This window comes from Penicillium arizonense (assembly GCF_001773325.1).
Source record: "Penicillium arizonense strain CBS 141311 chromosome Unknown PENARI_contig215, whole genome shotgun sequence".
Lineage (NCBI taxonomy): Eukaryota > Fungi > Ascomycota > Eurotiomycetes > Eurotiales > Aspergillaceae > Penicillium > Penicillium arizonense.
The window spans coordinates 1,744-2,364 of record NW_019173492.1 but is presented as its reverse complement, the minus strand read 5'-3'; positions in this window follow the sequence as shown (position 1 = coordinate 2,364).

Sequence of the window (621 nt, the reverse complement as noted above, 5' to 3'; positions counted from 1 at the left end):
TGGGAGAATATGTGGGAGGATATCACGGAGAGAAGATATGGAAATGGTTGGACGGGAAGCATGTATTTATGTATTTCTTCACCCACAACGTCACGTCCGGGTCAAACGCTCTTCCACGAAGTGCACTAGTAGGGTATATACAGCGACCGACCAATCAAAGAGCACCTAACGTCCTTATTAAAAAGATAGCAGACTCTGGGAGCCCAGGGTGATTCCAGGAGCTGGTTTACTCCGAAGACATCGGACACATCTGCGGGCCGCCGACCAAAACGGAGACTCAGGAAATACCATAGCCACAGCAAATCGTACGTAGCTTGTAGGACTATCCATTGTCACTATCCAGAATCGGTCACGTTCCTGTCGGCGGTTCTATCTGTGCTAGGAACACACTGTCTTGGCCCTGGGAACTCTCTTGCTCCTGGAGGCCTCTGTGAAGCCCCTGGGGGCTTACTTTAGGGTCCTAGAGTCACTATACTGCCTTCCGAGATCGCAGAAAGCTCTCACAAGACACCTTCACCAGACCTGCGCACAATTCTGCGTCATTCGATCACTCCTAGGAGGCCGAGCTATAGCCCCAGGAGCCGCACTTACGCCTCCAGGAATTAACCGAGTCGTCAACAG